At 48.8% G+C, this 19,669-nt stretch overlaps 1 protein-coding gene across 1 annotated transcript in view; it reads right to left on the minus strand.

Moving 5' to 3' along the window:
• LOC119372395 (dual specificity protein phosphatase 7-like) overlaps window positions 1-19,669 on the minus strand; it is an 87,228-nt gene that overhangs the window by 7,778 nt on the left and 59,781 nt on the right. The gene's annotated exons all lie outside the window — the stretch shown is intronic.

The following is a 19,669-nucleotide window of genomic DNA, read 5'->3' on the forward strand; positions in this document are numbered from 1 at the left end:
CCCCCGAAATCCTTCGATTCGTCGCACACATGTAAGCGCACGAACGACCACGCATAGAGTATGGCTGAATCCGCTACCCTCCTCTCCGAAAAATAATTTATGGCTACGTCACTGGTCCTCAGGTACACTCTCCCATTCCTCAGGAACTCAGCGTTTGTGGATGGGGCGGCCTCTTTCGCACAGCGTTATAATGTTCACATCCCTGAAAGTAAACCCGCCACTGTGTCTTGGTAGGAAGCGCACAACTCTTACAAGACACGAAAGACGAGCGAGGACACGAAAGACACAAGCGCTTAACTAGACCACAGACCGCCACTGAGGTCTAGTGGTTAAGGTGCTCGAGTGCTGACCCGCAGGTAGCGGGATCGAATCCCGGTCGCGGCAGCCGCATTTTTGATGGAGGCGAAAATGCTAGAGGCCCCTGTACTTAGATTGAGGTGCACGTTAAAGGACCCCAGGTGGTCAAAATTTGCGGAGCCCTCCACTACGGCGTCTCTCATAATCAAATCGTGGTTTTCGGACGTTAAACCCTGAATGTAAGCGCACCAAGACAGGAAAAGAGGATGGAGAGTGCGGAGATTCTTTATGAGAGAACACACCAGATGGCGCCAGGGGCACACACCGCGCCAACTGTTTTTTCAACGCTTCAGCAAACACGGAAGAAAAACTACAATAGGGAGAACAGCATGACGACAAGCTGGCACGATTTTAAGCATTCAACTAGTTCTACCAGTTCATCCGCGCCAATCTCTGGCTGAGTCTTAAAGAGTTCTTTTTCGTCGCTATGATCACGGAAACGACAAGTAGCCGCCTTTTCCAGACTGCATCCGCACTTCGTCCACGGAGAGAAGAGAGTGAGAATAAAACGAGGGCGCCGCCACTCTCTCTCTCCATTTTTTTTTTCCAGAGCGTTTATCGATCCGGCGTAATGGCCGCTCAGATTCTCCAGCGCGGATCATGGCATTCTTTTTTCGCGTCCGAGTTCCTTCAGACGGACGAATTCAGCCACCTCCTCCCAATGGCCGGGTGTTCTTACTTCTTCGTCGTCGCCCCCCCCCTCCCTTCCATCCTCGACGCATCTTTCCCGCCGTAAGCGGCGGATGAATGCAGGAAATTTGTCGATCCGCTCGCTCGGCCGATTTGCTTACCTTCGACATTTAAATAATTCCATCACGGGGACGTACGGCTTCCTCGCACGACACGCATGTCGTCCTTTTCTTTTTTTTTTTTTTTTGTAGAGGCACGGTTCGCCTGCCGCGCGACGAAGCGCGCAGTACGGACAGGGCGGAATCGGTTTCTCCCAAGAATAGCCGGGCTTCGGAGTAACGAGGCGAGCGGAGCCGCGTGACGGGCGATCGTAGACGTGTAGAAGAACGACGTCGCAGGCAATTTGCAGGCACCGCGCACGAATGAAACCCGAGCGCGCGGTAGGGATTTGATTCTTGATTCGTGGTACCGTGTAGCGACAAAGACGCGAAGAAGATATTTATCAAAGGTCGGCCTGGAAAGGGCGTCTCTGGCTCGCTAATCCTCGCTAGGATGAGGGAAAATAAGAGATGCGAGTGACTACGGGACAGTTACAATCAGTTACGTTACGTAAGTCGCGTTGTCCTGCGCGGATGTGCACTTTACGCGCGGGAGTGTTCACACAGCGTACGCCGCAAAAACCGGAATTACGGCGGCACTGTGGTCTCAATTCACTGCAAACGCCGGACTATAACTGTAGTCCAGTGTTTCCGGTGTCTGCCTCTTCCCTTTGTGTCCCTTTCCTATCGCGCGGCATGGTAACATGAACCAAGAATCTGGCAAAAAAAAAAAATGTATAGCCCAACTTAAAAAGAAAAGGACGAAAGATTTGAACAGGTTTATCGGATACAGTCCACTTTCAGAATGTGTGCAGGTCTATTCTGTTCTTTGCTACGTGTCTTGTCCTTTTTTGTTGCGCTAACCAATAGTTAGTAGGTTAGTCTATGGCTTTAACGTCCCAAGGCGACTCAAGCTATGAGATATTACGCAGTGGAGGCTCTCCTGATAATTTCGACCACCTGCGGTACTTTAACGTTGTTTAACAGTACACGGGCATTTATACAATCTCGCCTTCATCGAAATGGGACCGCCGCGGACGGGATCGAACCCGTGCCTTTCGGGTCAGCGGCGAAGCACCGTAACTACTGAGCCACCGCGGCTAGTGCTAATTAATTATTTAATCGGGTTTATTTCCCGCAATATTCCGAGAATCAACCGACCAATCAACGTATTTGCTTAATCAAATGACAAATCAATAAACGTCGCGCTCCTTTTCCCACAGCAACTGCGACTGGCTGGGCGCTTTTTTCTTTCTGTGTAAGCGTCTTGGTCGTCTGAGACGCATTGACGGGACACTCCAGGTGTATCCGCGAAGCACGTCATCACTTGGTGCGTCACGAGCGCGTAAATAGAAGCGGACTCTAGAATGAAGTCTGGCGTCGTTTACGTAACGGACACTCGAACACCACACGTCCGCCAAGCGCGGCTTAAATCGTCACGCACCCGCAGTGTGAGGAGGCAACCACGCACCGGGGGACACCGTCGTCGCACCGCGCAGCTTATCCACTTATTGGCTTATTGCACACAAAAAAAGGAGGCCGAGACTCAAGTGTTTGCTAGATGTTCCTTATTAGTTCCAGTCGGTTGTTTGATAACAGTGGTGTTTAACGGTGGTGAGGGGAGGGGCGTATAGGTTAGGGTGAGAGAAGAACATAAAAGACAAGATTCATGCTTGTAGGCGCGTTTACACTATGTTTGGACGACACACAAAAGGAGTAGACAGGACGGGCGCCCGTACACCTTTCGTCCAGACATCGTGAAGGGCACACATTCACAATCATGAATACCTATTAAGTCGCTCAAGATTCTGGCACACGTCAAAGGTGAACACGTATTTTTGTTTGTTTTGACGTGTAGCACACGTCTGAAGAACACAATTAAAGAAAGAAATCTGCCTACAGATTTCAGATTACATTGTTGGCGATGCCTTGACACACCAGCAACTAAGTGTCGCTTAGCCCTTCATTACAATGTACAATGACTAACGAATTAAATAACTTATATAAAAAAAAAGTCTATGGCCTCAATAACGAGTACTGCGCATCTTGCTGAACTGATCTTCGCGAGATGGCGCTACAGCGGCTACTACGATGACGAAGCTTGCTGCTTCAGGACAAAAACATACCGCAGCAAATATCCACAACGGCATAAGGCACGTGGCTACTACAATCAAAGTACGGAAACGATTCAATACACTGTAGTGGAACGCAAGGAGGGTGATTCCACGAGAGATCGAACATGCCTGTCCGGTCGCAATTTTTGTTTTGCCTGGGTTTTTTTATATGTTATGTGGGCACATTCAAAGTGCACGGAACTGAAAATTATATTTCCAAAAAACGCTCCCAGCACGACAAAAAAATATTTGAAGGTGGCGGCGCGTGCCTCCTGTTTTTGCTCACTGCAATGTTTTCGGATTTCACGGCCGAATTTAGCGCAAACTATAAATGATGTGTCGAAAATGTCTTTTGCTGGTTTTAATACGCATTACTGTGAGTAAAGGCGCCTTGGCGCCTTTACTATTTCAAACAGAAACTTGAAAACAGTGTCAACTATAGAAAAGAGCCTTTGCAACATTTATGCGGAAGATCAGTTTCCTACGGGCAGCGAAAAAAAAAAAGAAAAAAATAGTTAGAAAAGCGAGTTTTTTCAAAAAAGTACAGTTTCAAAAAATAAAATAAAAAGACCTCGGTCTCAATTTTGACGGCAATTTTTTATCGCAGAGCGCTTATGTCAATGAACACACGGTTTTAATATCATATGTCCTCATTTGCTTTGTTTACGAGATATAACTGGCCAAAATGACCATTGCTGTGAGTGCTCACTTCAGTGCGACTGATGGTTGTTGATAGCTTGCATTGTGCGTACATCGCAGTTTTAATTATTCTGCTGCAGCAAAACCTTGCTCTGGTGGCTTTTCGTCAAGAAAAATGTGTTCTCAGATTTTATTTGGTTCTACCGTGTGCGAAAGTGGGCTGCTGCCGCCCTCTAAAGGGTGATTCCACGAGAGATCGAACATGCCTGTCCGGTCGATATTTTTGTTTTGCCTGGGTTTTTTATATGTTATGTGGGCACATTCAAAGTGCACGGAACCCAAAATTTTATTTCCAAGAAATGCTCCCAGCGTGCCAAAAAAGTATTTGAAGGTGGCGGCGCAGACCTCCTGTTTTTGTTCACTGCAATGTTTTGGGATTTCACGGCCGAATTTAACGCGAACTATAAACGATGTGTCGAAAATTTTCTTGTTGGTTTTAATACGCATTACTGTGAATTACATCCATGCTTTTTTCCAAGTATTTCAAGGAGCCTTTGCAACATTTATGCGGAAGATCGTTTTCCTACAGGCAGCGCGAAATAAGAAGAAAATAGTTAAAGAGGCGAGTTTTTTTCAAAAAGTATATTTTTAAAAAATAAAAAAAAAACTCAGGCCTCAATTTTGGCGACACTTTCTTGTCGAAGAGCGCTTATGTCATTGAAAACACCGTGTTAATATGTATGTCCTCATTTGCTTTGTTCACGAGATTTAACGGGCCAAAATTACCCTTGCTGTGTATGCTCACTTCAGTGCGATTGATAGTTGTCATGAGCTTGCATTGCACGTAAATCTAGTTTTAATTATTTTCCTACAGTAAAACTTTGCTCTGGTGTCTTGTCGTCAAGAAAAATGTATTCTCAAACTTTGTGTCCAGCGTGTGTGGGGGTGGGCTGCTGCCGCTCTCTAAAGGCGGAACGCGTACGCAGTTTGCAGCTTACAACCTCAACTTACCCGCCAGTATTCGTTAATCAGAAGCACGCGAGACACCGCGAACACATGGTTTAGGTCACTTTGTCAAAACTCTCCTTGCACACAGAATAAAGCATCTGTATGCAGCGAAGGCCAACTTAATCTGTAACTAAATGCCACAATCAGCAGGCGCGCTATTATGCAGTTGTTTTCTCACTGCCTGCTTGCTTCCCTTCCATTACATGCATTGTACGCTCTAACCATCTTCGCCATTCGACGCACACTGTGCCTAAACAACATTTGTAAAAAGTTAGCTCTATCATTTCCGAGCCGTTTATTTCACTTCCCGCAATCACATGTTTTCGGCGTCGCAGATAACGTCTTCCTGTATCATCTCGACCTTTACCTCAGCGTTTCAGCAGCCAGAAAACGTGCGGTGCGGCATGATTAAGCCATGAGTGACCGAAGCTGCCCAATTTATGATGTTTTGTTGCCACTTTACTAAAGTGCTTTCCCACGACGAGGAAAGCAGAGGTCATTGGTGGCACCAGAAGGACATTACCCTTAGTTTTGACAATGAGTGCGGCCTAGAAATTAAATATTACAGTCCAAAGCGCTTAGACACCCTTAGTCATAAAATATTAAACCGTAAGCAGTTCTGGAAACGCGTTCATGACAGCTGCACAGATGTGAGATAATTTGAGCGGCGCCGTTCGGTATAAACGTTTCGGCTTGCTCTAGGTCTAGCTGTTCACTACACGCGATGCGCGCGGCCCATGGCTACGTCCGATTGTTCTGTGCCGATTATTTACGCGTTCACAAAAAGCAGATTGCTTAGGAAAACGTTTTCGTTGCGCAAATTGTTTTTCTTTGCTCTTTTTGTTGTTGACTACCTCCAGAAGCTACTGTCATAGGCTGAGGATCTTCGCGACACCTGCGAGGTCTGCTTGCATTGATTTACCCTCCTCAAAGAAAACCTGTCTACATCTAACCGCGATGAGGTAGACCAGGCATTCCTTCAGGAAGAAGAAGCGGTTGATATCTTGAACAGGCGCGCCCATCTTTCCTCTGATGATTGTAGGCGAGGTTGTAGGCTGCGAACTGTTTACACGTGAGCCATTTAGAGGGAGGCAGCAGCCCACTTTTGCACACGCTAGACACAAATAAAATCTGAGAACACATTTTTTTGACGAAAAGCCACCAGAGCAAGGTTTTGCTGCAGCAGAATAATTAAAACTGCGATTTACGCACAATGCAAGCTATTAACAACCATCAGTCGCACTCAAGTGAGCACTCACAGCAAGGGTCACTTTGCCCAGTTATATCTCATAAACAAAGCAAATGAGGACATATGATATTAAAACCGTGTGTTCATTGACATAAGCGCTCTTCGATAAAAAATTGCCGTCAAAATTGAGACCGGAGTTTTTTTTATTTTATTTTTTGAAAATGTACTTTTTTGAAAAAACTCGCTTTTTTCACTATTTTTTTCTTTTTTTTTTCGCTGCCCGTAGGAAACTGATCTTCCGCATAAACGTTGCAAGGGCTCTTTTCTATAGTTGACACTGTTTTCAAGTTTCTGTTTGAAATAGTAAAGGCGCCAAGGCGCCTCAAACTTAGGACCCTTTCTTGATCTCGGCCGTGTTTGCCATTTTTTCACATTTTCTTCTTTTTGAGGACGGCATAAAAAAAGCATGGATGTAATTCACAGTAATGCGTATTAAAACCAGCAAAAGAAATTTTCGACACATCATTTATATTTCGCGCTAAATTCGGCCGTGAAATCCGAAAACATTGCAGTGAGCAAAAACAGGAGGCACGCGCCGCCACCTTCAAATATTTTTTTGGCGCGCTGGGAGCGTTTCTTGGAAATAAAATTTTCAGTTCCGTGCACTTTGAATGTGCCCACATAACATATAAAAAAGCCAGACAAAACAAAAATTGCGACCGGACCACCCAGGATATTCGCCTGGCAAGACTCGTAGAGTGCGTCCGCCTCTCAGCGGCGGTGTCATTCAAAGCGGATGGAGGCACTGAGTTGTGTGCAGTTCAGATAAGCAAGATGCGCCTAAAGCAGTGCTCACGAAAAAAAAAAGGAAAAAAAAGAGAAGGAAGCGACTGCTACAAGCGAGGCCGTTCTATGAGTAAGCAAGAGTAATATAGAAAATAGCCTTCGATTAAAAAATGAAGGTAACGCCGGACTGCTAAGAAAAGTTGATTAGCTCGAAGCGGTGGCTACTTGTCAGCGTCCCGTCCGTTTGGACGCCAGTAAACATCGCCGTCCCACGCGTGCGTCTCCTAATTATCCTCGACAGACGAGCTGTTCCAATTACGCGACAGAAAAGCGAGATGTGGGCGTCGGTGAAGAAAGAACGTCTCGCCGACTGTGGCGCCCTCCAGCAACACCAACCTCGTCCCGAACGAAGGCGTGGGCGCGCGTCGGCAGAACGAATCCGGGCAGGGGTTTATCCCGAATTTCGATCTGCAGAGGGGAGTGGGGGAGTAGGGGAGGGTGTATAAATCCCTGCATCCGCGGGTAGTACCGGCCGACCCCTTACAAAAGCGGAGTTACGGAAAGCGCCAACACACGGGGCGACCTGTCCACATGCGCTGGCTCTTGGCAATAATCTCGCGAACAATGAATTCCATACGCCACCACTCTATCACTCTAACGTGGGCCCGTATTCGTGGTCTTTGCACGCCATTAGGTGTCGCGAGCGCCTAAAGATGGCAGTTAAATGTGAACGCCCGGAGCACGCGCTACCAGATCGCAAGCATTCGTGAAGCCTAGTCGTTAAATGTTATTGACATGCTTAGTGTCCCAAGATAGCGGCCACGATAAAGCCACTGCAAGTTATCTCTAGAGAAATGCATTTATGTTTATTTTGATTAAAGGGTTACTATAAGCGGCGCGTTTACAAAAGACTGCACAATAACCGCCGTCACAACAGCGTGTACGCACAAGGGCGGAAGCATCAACGCCACCGTGATTGATCTACAGACGGCACAGAAGCTGCGACACGCGCATTTCTCAGAAATGAGGCCTCGCGAAATACAAGGTGAAACCGCGCGGGTGCGGTGGTGTCTGTCGGAGTACTCGCCGCGGTTTATAAGAAATTACGCAACCGCCATCTGCAACGACACCGACAGTTTCGTAAATCGCCGCGAGGAATGCAATTGTAAAGCTTGCTCTTGTAAAGCTGCTCGGGTGGCATTCGCGGCGCCATGGAATTCACCTTCTTACAGGCTCTGATTGGCCCAGAGCGACTCTACCGCCTGTCTGATTGGCTTAAAATAGAGCCCTTACAGATTTTGACAATAATGCGAAATCGAACATTGTCGCAGTAGTGCCCCTCGATAAAACACGCACCTTAGCGTGAAGCAGCGCGCAAAAACTGGACAGCGGAACGAGACCACACAAATACAGCGCAGTGTCTCTGTGCTCAGCGTTTCGTAGAGATACGCGAGATCGGATTGTAAGAGAGTTAGCTGCAAGCTTTACTTGCTGCTACATTCCACTTTGTTGCGATCGCATTCGCTGCTTCGGCCTTGCGACGACTTTCTTTTTGTCTACCATGCGTCCATTCAAACAGTATATATGGCTCACTGTGTTGGTACAAAACAACTGAAGAGCAAACACATGCATGGCACACGCACTCGCAGTACGTAGTTACACGATTACGTGTGGTAGCTTACTTTGACACGCGAACGGAAAGAAAGAAGCGGTGAATGCCACTCGGCCAGACTCGTCGAAGCGGCCGCTAAATCCCAACACTGGGCGGCATACGAGAGCAAAAAGAAAGAATTTCGAGAACACCATGGACGCGCGGATATATCAGCCGTGAACACGAGCAAACAGAGGACAAATACCGAGCGCGGCGACAAGAAAGCGGGCGAAATTTACGTCCCCTACCAAGTGTCGAGGCACGAAAAAAAAAAAAAAGATGAAATAATGAAGAGAGATAACGGAGCGAACAGAGATGCGCTAAGCCGACTTCCTGGGTCGATAGCGGCGGTGGCGCGCGTCCGCTTGCTTCGGGCGTGTCGGCCCCCGTCACATAAAACTTCGAGCGCGAATAGAAGGGATACACACACCGCAAGCGTTTCGTATGAGAATCTCCGTCTGAGGCTTTACAGCGAGCGCCCATACAAAACCTGCAGACAGGCGGTGGGCGCACCGAATGGGCTCGTCCACGCGCACATGCATGGACGACGACGTGAAGCCATGGAGCTTATCTCGCTTAGACCAACGAGGGTTGTTCACAAAACTTGTTGTTCGACGCCGACAGGACTTGCGTGTCAATGCATATGTCTAATGATAATAATCATTGGGGGGGTTTTGTGCCCAAAAACCACGATGAGGCACGTCCTGGCGGAGGGCTCTGGAAATTTTGACCACGTACACGGGCCTCGAGCATTTTCGCCTCTATCGAAAATGCAGCCGGGATTCGATCCCGCGACCTTCCGGTCAGCAGTCGACCACCTTAACCACTACACCAGCACGGTGGGTAAAGCCCGTGAAATGCCCTAAACCAACCTATTAGATTCAGGATAGCTGGTGGATATATGCATTTCTGATGAGAGCCCGAGAAAGGCGACACTGAAGTATTTTATGAAGGGCGGCGCGTGCGTATAGGTTTGCGTAGCACCTGCGTCGGTTACGCGTCGGCAGAGGCGTGGGTCGACTGCATCCAAAACAGGACCGGAAACGCGATAACAGAGCAGCGCCTTTCGGTGCACATGAGCGATGAATAACAGGAAGAGCAGGCACGAGTGATGGAATTTTCCGACCATCTTTTTTTATTTCTTATCTGCTTTTTATTCGCCCGTACAGCCCCGACAATCTGTCCCGTCTATTTTTACCGCTTGCAGCTGTTTCGTGAGTTCTATGTTTCGCACTGTCCGCTGCAGCTTATAGTATGGGCCACTTCAACGGGCACTAAAATGGCAACGTCAGCATTCCAAACTGGCCAAGTGCTGTATGAAAACTTCCCTTTTCCCTTTCATATGACCACAAAAGGCTTCGGTGCTCGAGTACATTGATGCCGCGCAACTCGCAGACCGCCTCTAGGCCGTGCTTAGCGCCTGACCAGCAACGACAACGACGGATCTCCCCGCTTCCTCTGCGCCCAGCCCTCTACCTGTTGTGACCTTCCCTTTCCTCCCACCATCTTCTCCTCCTTCCCTTTTACCCCCCTTCCCCTAAAGTGACGCGGTTGTGGTGTCCTCGACTGAGAGACAGTTACTGTGTCACCCCCCCCCCCCCACCTTTCTATTTTCCTTTTTCCATCAAGAACCTCTTCTCATTAGCCCATAAAAGAACGCCCGCAATTCTCACTCATCTGTCTCATTCCGCGCCGAAAACTCGACGCATGCGTACGCCACTGTGACTTCACCAACTTTTAATGCGTTTATATCGGAATGTTTCTCCCAAGCCAGCTTTAGAATTAGCTTCCGATGCGTTTAGACCACAATCCATACTATTTATTCGACGGCAGGATATTAAACTATATATAGTCGAGCGAAATTCAGCTATCCAAATCTATGATACACTGTGAGACGTCAGATGCAATTGGTTAACTTACCAAAGCGTGACGGAAAAAATCGCCTGGACGTTTAGTGGATTGGCCCAACCCAACTAGCTTGTACACACGTGAACACGACGCCAAAAATTGGGCGCCTAGGCGCCCTCCTACACGACTTCGTCATATTCCGCCTTTCTCGCGGTGCCACGGCGCATGCGCCCTTCCCCTGGCGAGAAAGTCGCGAAACACTGTGGTGGGGTCTGCACACTCCCTTCCATCTCGGAGGCTTTTGTTATGGCGACCTCGGTTGTCCCCGATCAAGCCGCGAATCTTCGCTTCTCCCCAGAATGACGGATGATGCCATAGTGGGTGTTTCCCTACTTCGCAAAAATTATGATGATTTAGAGCGTAGGGGGCACCTCGGAACTGTACTTGTATCAATTGATCCAAGAAAGTTTATGACGGCCTCTTGAAAGACCGCTCTTCCAGCTTTCGCTGTGACTGTGTTGCGCGCACCACGCAGGCCTGGATTCTTTTTTTTTTTTTTTCACGCTCTCCGACAGGTACGGACGGTCCCACACAGTGGCGCGTACGTAGCGAGCGTATCTGATCTCCTTCTGCGGGCCGTGGAAAATTCCGGGCAACTCTGAAGCTGCGGCCGTTGCAAAACAGTACGCGCCTAGCACTGCCAAAGGTCAAGAGGCGCACGCAGGCAGCGAAGAGTGCGGGGGAGCCAGATAACAAACTCAACAGCTCTCTCCTATAGCACGGTCGACACAGACGTGGTTATGCGATGGCTCGGCCAAAACACGTCCGTTATTTACGCAAACCCACGGGTCGGCGGATGTCGCGCGTAAGAAGTTTCGGAGACGGCAAGAACTAAGCACACAAGGGCAAACACGAACTTACCGCCACGAAATTCGTCGCCAGAACCGCCCGCTGCGCGGTGCTACGGTAACGTAAAGAAAAACCGTGCTCTGCCTTTTGTTTGCTCAGGTGAAAAAAGTGTAAGAACACGGAATCAAAGGAAGAAAATTGTGAAGGATGGATGAGTGGATGGAAAGAACTTTATTTACGTCCTGTACTAGGTGTTGCCACCTGCCTGGCTAAAGAAAGCGCGGAAGCTGTGGGGTGGTCCTTGTTTGCTAGTGAGTGACTGACGTCAAAAGGCAGAAACTAACGATTTTTTCCCTGAATTCTATTTCGACTAGTAGCTCGGAAATTATTATTATTATTATTATTGGGTATTTTCTATCTCATGCGATGCAAAAGCGCCGCCAACCATACACACTTTCGATTTGAAGTCCTGCCATCTTTCGACTCGACAGGTAAAAAAAAAAAAAAAAATCGACGCAGTCTTTGGACGATTGTACGTAGTACACGCGGGCGACGCCACCTAGGCCTGTTAAAGGAATGTTTTCTTAGTTTTGTCTATCGCGACGACAATTATTAACGTAATGAAGTGCAGCAACCGGACCGTTTTCATGCGTATACGTCCACCGTAGCGCTGTTCTTCAAGATACAAAACGGCAGCGTTAAGAGCCCAATACGAAGGCACCGAAACCCATGCTCAGATGCGACATTTCGTCAACTCTCGCCTGACGACGAAATATCCTCCCCATTACAACCAACTGCTATGCATGACGGAGACGAATCTCGCGCCTGTCCAACGTTTCATTTCTTAAAAGTCTGCGCGCGCACGCACAGCGAGCACGACACGGTAAGAAACGAGGAGATTTTTCAGGGGCACTCGAACATAATCTCTTTCCCGAAACCGAACAAGGTCCAATTACGGTCCGAAGGGATGGAACAGGCTGTTGCTCAACGCTTTTAAATCCGTCGAGAGTACCGGCCTTTTCGCTGCAGCGCCCGCGCATCACGGAGCCAAGAAAGAATGCCAAAAAAAAGCCGCGGCGCTGTGTTTTCATCCGCCCAGGTATAGACTCGCAAGATGGAAAAGCTCGTGAGAATGTTATCTTGGAGAAGAAGAAGAAACAACGGGGTTTTTGATTTCCTCGAAACGGGAGCAGAGCTGCTCGAGGAAGCAAACAAAAGTTTAAGAAAAAGTGGAGCAAGGCGATCCGGGCGCTGTCGTCGGCAAACAGCGGCACCAGCGCAGGAGGATGTGCCGGGTCGGCGCGTGGGCGGACGGCCGAGAGGGGGCTAGCTCGCAGCTGTTACGTAAGGCGCACCATGGAGAGAAGGCAAGGGGAGAAGGCCATCGATCGAGACGACGAGGAGTGCAGGCCACGGAGACAAGCCCCGCTGACGAGGCTGGGGCAGAGATCAAACGGTGGCCAGAGATGGCAGAATCGTTCCTCAAAAGTAGTCATACTATTACATTACAAATTACAGCTGGCCGAAATAAAAGTCGCTACATTAGTATTACATTTGAAAGGTAGTTCCATTACACCGAAAATATTTGAACAAAAGATCATTCATGCACTAACTCATATCGTCAACTCCTGCCGGCGGCAAGTTATCTTTTCGTACCCTTTGATTTCTTCACGCTTACATCATAATCACTACTACAAATTACGCCCCGTGTACTTTCCTTGGCTTGATTGTCATTAATGTTGCGTATGACAAAGAAAACAAGCGCTTACAAAAATTCTCTTATTTCGATAACTCCAGGAACGATATTCAACGGTTCGAGTTGGGATGCTTCGCGGCTTTTGTGTGGGATTGCTTGAAGTATGGCACTCGGATGAATTTGTTTTTGTTAATTTTTTCCTTCCTTATATTGTCATTTTTTTACGTCACAACGTGTGCACGCGCGCATATTGCGGCTGAATTGAAAGAAATGCGCACGAATGGGGTATAGGATCCACAATAAGAAACCGCCAGAAACTGGTATCACCAAGAGGGCATTACAAAAATTGAAAATTCGCGTAAAATACACTGTCCAGAAAGCGTACGAAGAGAGATGAAACGAAAACAACGTGGTTGGTAATGCGGAGACAACAGCGGGAAAGTCATAGCAATAACATATGGAAAAACGCGATAACTGCAGCACGGCTGAACGTTGCGCGAGTTTCGTTCGGCTCCGAAACGGAAATGAGAAAACTCCGCACGGCCTCGGTGACAGCGGCTGCGCATTTTTACTTAATTATTACCTTTTTTTTTGCTTCCTCAACGCAATGCTGCACATAGCTGTGCCTCAACACTTCCGACAGCGCGCGCTCCGAACGCGTTTATGGATTTGCGATGCACTGGGTATGCCCACTTCCGAGCCGCCCGCGGAAAGCATGGTCAGAGCCACCGTGGCTAGAGAGCAGATCCATTTCCGCACGACAGCTACGCCGGACGTCACGTGTCCAGTTAACGCTATAGCCAAGCCGCGGTTCTCTGAATTCCTTAAATATTCGCAGCGAAATCCTTCAGCGGGCAATTAATGTCGCTGGCGTTTCCACAAGCGGACTTGCCTTCGTCGAGGCTCTGACGAAACCTCTCGAAGAACCGTTGGCGGCAGCGACACTGCCTGTCCGAATATTTCCCGTCGCTTCAAGCACCCGAACTTCTATCTTGCTTGGATGGATGCAAAACTTTATTGAAAGTCCTGAGGTGCGCGACTGAGCGCCCAGCTCCTTGTTTGTATTAATTATTTACTGCCATATAAGGAAGTAATTAGTGCATTCCTACAGCGCTTTCGCTAAAAGAGTACACATTACCGAAGAACGTGTCACAGAACGATATACTGTAGCGATATTTGTGTTTCTTTCTTCGGCGTTTGCTAAAGTTCGTGGTAGAGCACGCATATAATCCAGCGTCTTTAACCAACGACGATTCATCTAGATTACCGAGTAATCGTAATATCTGTTCTTGTAAAACGTACTCCCCTCCCCCCCCCCCCTTCCCTCCACTTTCGTGCATAATCACTGTGAATGGTTAAAGTTACAAAACGGCGTTTAGAGGAAAATTGTTAAGAACAGTATACAAAACCGGAAAGCCGCTTTCAAGCCAGAAGGACGTCCACGCCCCCCCCCCCTCCACACACACACACACACACACACACACACACACACACACACACACACACACACACACACACACACACACACACACACACACACACACACACACACGCATGGACGGACGGACGGACGAACTGCCCTGATTTATTTAGAATAACACGTTATGGCTCAACTTTTGACAGGTAAAGCGCGTGGAGGACAAACCCGCAAACCACGCAGCTCTCGCGTAGTAAGACTACCATATTCTTGTTTTTCTTTCTTAATGCTACGGAAGGTTTCAAACGCCACTGTCTTTGTGCATGGTTCTCACTTTGCCCGTTCAGTCGCAACGCCCACTTGCACGTCATTCACGCGCCGCCACTGGCGCGACGGGGCGCAATAAAAGAAAAAAAAACACACGCAAAAGCAACGAAAAAGATATGTATACAAAAGATCATATGTGAAGACAAATGCCAGGACGGCCGACAGCGCGCGCCCTACAAAAGGCACAACAGAGAGAGAAAAAAAAAAGAAAATGTGAGAACGTTGTAGTGTAGCGAGAAAGGAGTCCAAGGCCACAACTGCAGGGCGTGACTCCCTGCAGAGGCCGAACAGCAACACGGCCGCCAAGGCAGAAGGCGTGCTACGCCCCGTACACGATACGCACATTAACGCCTACGCCACACGTGAAAACATAAGGGCAGAGAAACACCACTGTATAGAGAGCGCGCGCCTGTGTTTCCTTACACACTGTATTTCGTTTTTCCCTTTTTTTTTTCTTAACGCTTTTCCAAACAGGTGGGGCCGAATTAACGCAGCTCTGCGGAGACCTGTCGTTTCTTCTCATAGGCGAACAACACGTGATGCATTAATCGTTGCCGCTTGTTATTATGCGAGCAATTACAGCGCGGGAACCTGTGTGTAAGAGTTATAATGCTATGTTACAGCGAATGTGGTATTCGAGTTTACTTATTTACTGCCCATTTCAGTGCTCATTTCGCCGTTCATTTCACTGCTGTTTTGGTGATCGCATTTACAATGTGTTCTCTATAGTGTGGTGTTAGCTTCGACAAGCGGAGTTTTCCTCTTCAAGGCTGCAATCTTGAAGCCTTGAAGAAGAAGACAGCTGCAGCCTTGTAGAAGACAACTCCGCTTGCCGAAACGTCGGCTCCAGCGACACCTCGTCCTCGTATTGTAGTGGCATCTTTTCTTCTTTTTAAATAACGCTTCTTTCAGATTACGTGAGAGCACCACCCCGCACCCGATGCTTTTTATGAACGCCTGTAACTTAAAAGTTACTTACAAATAAATAAAATAAGAACTGAAAAAAAAATAACTGGAGCGAGGCGACGACAACTTAGCAAATGATCGATCTTTTAAGTAATGTCCGACATTGCTAGCGGAAGTAGAATGCGCCTGCGGCTACAGCTTTAAGCTTGACACGACATGGATTCGATTGGCTAAACGATCTGTCCACGGACACGAACTCGACGCGAGACAACACACGACATTTCAACGGCGCGAACCTAGTCTCTGCACAAGCGTTGGTTGCGGATAGGTACTGCACTTATTTCGCGTTGCAATCAGCCACTTAATCTCGGCGCGAAACCCGCTCCCCGGCTGTCGGAAATTGCACAATGCGAGACGGACTAGAAGAAAAAAGGACAAAAAAGAACGAAAAGCGAGAGTCACAGGCTCAAGTGCAACGCAAGAACGCTTCGTCGTCCCGTAGTGACGTAATGACCGCGGGACAAGAGCGCCGAATCCAATTACGAGCAACTTACGAAAGCAGCCTACGCTGCTCTATGCAGATGACGGGGATTTGGCTGATGGCGCCTCCGCGAGCACAATCAAGCACTTCGACGCCCGAGGGACGTCGTCATGCGCTCTGCGGAGCGTGTCACGTGGTGTGGTAGCGCATGCGCGCGGGAACGTTTTTGGTGGGTGTGCACTTCTTCTCTCGAGTACGCTTTACTTTTTTTTTTTTTTCAAGCGTAGCCATGCGAAAAGCTGGGTTGATGGAATCGCCCCCTAAAACTGGCAGCACACCCGTTTCGAAGAAATATGTGTTCGTTTCCTACAGCATACTTAAAGCCCGCCCGAGAATAGTACAGAGACACGCCGCACGGCGGCGCTTGCATCGCATTTGCGGGGGCGACTGAAGGGTGAAAAAGTACGCGGGGAGTCGGGAAAAAGAAAGACAACTAGCGAGCATTTTAGCGATGCGAATAACTTAAACACCCCACATCAAACTGTGAGAAAGCTGGAAGCAGTTGGCTTATGATATACGAAGCTGCATACGTATAACATTCATGAGCCACCCTTGCGTATACATACATATGCACGCGGAATCCGTCAAGGCAGGTGGCGTAAGTTCGGCGTTGTGTGAAAGCGCTCACCCGTCCCGGCCCCGTTCACAGACAGCGCGCATGCAACGGACATCATACAACACGCCAGACACATGCGGGCACACACCGACATGCACGCACGCAAGAACACACCCAGAAGCAATGTTTCGTGCATGTGTACATACGAAATGAAAAAAGATGCAACCAGGAAACGAGAGTAACTCGCACATTTAAAGTCCGTACGCCCCGCACTGACAACATGAAAGAAATACTTAGAAAACCAGCGTTTCGCGAAAGGCCGGGAGTTGTAACACGCGCGCGGATGTGCAAACGAGGCGTTCCCGGAATCGTCTCGGAGAGGCTGAGCGATGCGTATCCGTGGCTACAGTTCCACCACGAGAGGACGAATGGACAGCGGAACAACCATGACTGGACCCCATGCAGGGCACCGTGTACCCCCAAGCGCCACCCTGTGCCATGAGTATACGTCACGTACTTTCGCTGAAAACACTGCGACGGATAAAGAAGCAGATGTATCCAGAGAGAGAGGCTCACAGGGTGCCTCACTCATTCGCCTAAGACGATTCCAAGGTTAAAGCCATGTTCTTCCTTTTCTCCTCAGTCGATCTACTGATCCTCCACCCTCACCCTCAGAAAGCTTTCAGCGCCTAACGTGATTCTGCACTGCCGCCGAGATCGGAGACAGGGCGAACTTTCTGCGCCTCACCTGGATTTGCACTGCCCACTTTTCACCAAGCGATGACGTCATAGTGACGTCACAAACTTAAGCAATCTGTGGCGTCACGATGGCTTCACGTGGTGACATCATAACCTGATGATGATATCTGATCACTCATGTTGACGCCGCCGACGGTCCATTTTCCTTAACAAGGCCATTTAAAGGAAAATAAGGAGAAGCTTCGATAGACGTGAGCGCCCAAGTCGGCATAAGCCTAACTTGCTCCCGATGAATAGTAACGTTACTGGTCATCAAAGCTCTTCAATTAATGACTCGAGTAATGCCGTATTATACGGTATTAACTAAGCGTGATTAGGCTGAGTTAGTTTAGATTGTTAGTCTAGAGGGGCGAACAATCATGTACGGAGAAATGAGTTTGGCCTAAGACAACCCCCCGAAAGCCTCTCGCGATGTTCGAACTTGATGAGCTTATGAAGAAAGCACGGTACCAGACTCTTCCGCAGTCGACGTTTACACGCCGCGAGGCAGCTTTTACTGCAGCCGACAGACCGTTGTTTTGATTTTGATTATTTTCATGTTCATCTTTCTTTTTTAGAGCGCAGCCTCAGCTGGCCCCTCACGAAAGATTAAACAGTTATTAGTTTGCTCCAACTAGTTGCCGTGCTTTCCGTGCCTTCCGTTGCCCAACCTTCGTTCAACATGTACCAACGAGCCCAAAGGTGTGCTTTACTGAACTTTACCGTGACTGCATCAGAAATTCGCAGGACATCCTTCCTAACTCTTATGTGTCTCGTTCCTGGTTTAACTCAACGCCCTCCCGTTCTTCCTGCTCGCATCTGAGGCGTGGCCCCGTCCAAGCACCCACGCTTCGTCAAAGGAGTCAACGTCCTCCCAGTGGCGGCAACAGCGGCGGCAACGCAGACAAGCGAGCGACCTTGCCGCCGCCTCGACGACGACGGCGCAAGAAACGCGCGTATCGACAGGCCCGACGACGAGGGAGGAGAGGTCGCTCCAAGGTGATCGTCGCTTACGCCGAACCCAACGACAGGCGAGGCTTACATAAGAGGCCCGAGCGAGATGCAGCGGAAGCGAGCGCTAAGACACACACAACGCGCAGCACACAACATCAGCGAGTGTGTACACATACAGCGACGGGCGCTGCTCCCCCGCGAGTGAGGAGGCCGGTTTCCTCGTCGGGGCGTGGCAGCAGCGAGCGCGCCCCTCGGAGAAGGGCCTCTCGGAAGTCACGTCAAATGGCAGCGAAAGCACGCGTAAGGGACGCAGCCTTCTATAATAAAATGTTACTTAGCGCCACAAAGCACGACTGCAAGACCAGGGTCGCAACCAGACAGGAGGGTATTTTGACGGAGGCGGTGTTTTACCGAAATGAAAATCGGTGTTTTTCTCGAATATTCAAGCCTTCAGCAAGTGCACCATTCCTGCCTATGGGCCTGTCCAGGACAGCTCGGGCACTCAGATTGGACTCTTGTGTTTCTTAACCTTCCTCTCTTTATAGCTAGCCTAATCTCCGAGATGCGTTTTTCATCAAAAACAGAGGCAGCAATCGTGCGATACATCAGTAAAGTTTGACTCACAAATACGATATCTGGAAAGTGTTCTCTAGCACAGGCTATGTGTGAACATGCGTTTTGAAAAACACCTTCCATGTGCCGTTGCTTACTGCCTGCGACAAGCAGATGAAAATGAGAGCCCGCGCTGTCCACAGGCCCTCCCCTCTACATGGCCGTTTTTTTTTTTTTTTGGCGCTAGCTCTGTTATTACTGTTCAGCTCTGGAACCAAGTACTCCAAGTAACCAAGGAACCAAGTAACCAACTAATCGTGGTCAGAGTTTTGTTTTAATTGTCCTCATGTCTGTTCCTGACCAGACGGGTTTCCGTCCAACTATCGATTTCATTACTGTTCTTATTAAACGTGCCTGAACTAGCTTAACGGCAGGCGCTAACGTACAACATCGCGATGCTGCTTTCTCTCTCTCTCTCTCGCTCTGTGTGTCACTTTGAAGGATGTGACGTTGAGTACACGGTGGGTATTCACCGGAGAAAAAAAAAATGCGTGCAGCAGAGACGGATACGAGCAGGAAGGGGAACGCGTCTGCACGGCCGACTTCTACAATGTCCCTCATAAAATGGCGTCACTCGGTTACGAGAGTGAGCGGTCAGCGTCCCCTTCCCCTGCAACCACGGCGATCCGAAAGAAACGCTTTTTCCAGTGCAGGGGAAATCCCATCTGTGCCGCCGCTCTCACGTACTGCCCCTGCCCCGACGAACGTGACGGTGTAATAAGGGCCTGCTCAATGCCGACGGATGCAGCAGAG

This window comes from Rhipicephalus sanguineus, chromosome 10 (assembly GCF_013339695.2).
Source record: "Rhipicephalus sanguineus isolate Rsan-2018 chromosome 10, BIME_Rsan_1.4, whole genome shotgun sequence".
Classification (NCBI taxonomy): Eukaryota; Metazoa; Arthropoda; class Arachnida; order Ixodida; family Ixodidae; genus Rhipicephalus; species Rhipicephalus sanguineus.